Source organism: Coenobita brevimanus, chromosome 33 (genome assembly GCF_032717465.1).
Source record: "Coenobita brevimanus isolate Jiangsu-jjx chromosome 33, ASM3271746v2, whole genome shotgun sequence".
NCBI lineage: Eukaryota > Metazoa > Arthropoda > Malacostraca > Decapoda > Coenobitidae > Coenobita > Coenobita brevimanus.
This window is the reverse complement of record NC_136986.1, coordinates 29,947,763-29,948,318: the sequence shown is the minus strand read 5'-3', so window position 1 is coordinate 29,948,318 and position 556 is coordinate 29,947,763.

Genomic DNA, 556 nt, shown 5'->3' with positions numbered 1-556 from the left:
CACACTCCCTCAATTCCTGGGGCTTTCCCCAATTTGACTTTCTTCATTGCTTCCACAACTTCTATCCTACTGATTTCTTCCTGTTTTCTCACCTCCCTCCTTCTCCCAGCCATTCCCCAGCCACTTATGAAATGATGTACTAAGTAAAAGAAAAAAAAAAAGTTTGTTACCAAACCACACAAAATGCTTGGCTTATTATTACCAGAAGCTATAGCGATACTGGCATTATTTTCAGTCTGTGTATGTGTGTGTGTGTGTGTGTGTGTGTGTGTGTGTGTGTGTGTGTGTGTGTGTGTGTGTGTGTGTGTGTGTGTTAGAATGATAACTTCGCAACCGTTCAAGATATGATCACATAATTTTACTGGTTTGTAGTAGGGATGAAAATTTTGGACGAGTTCGAAATTGGTGAAAGTAGATCAAGGTCAAGGTCATATTCAGAGCCGTGCTAGATATGTATTAGCTTGCAGCTGGTGTGATTTCCGCTTTGGAAAGGCGTCAATTTTTGCCTACATTTTCTTTTTTTCCTCTTTTTCTTTTAGTGGCGTAACTTCAGAAT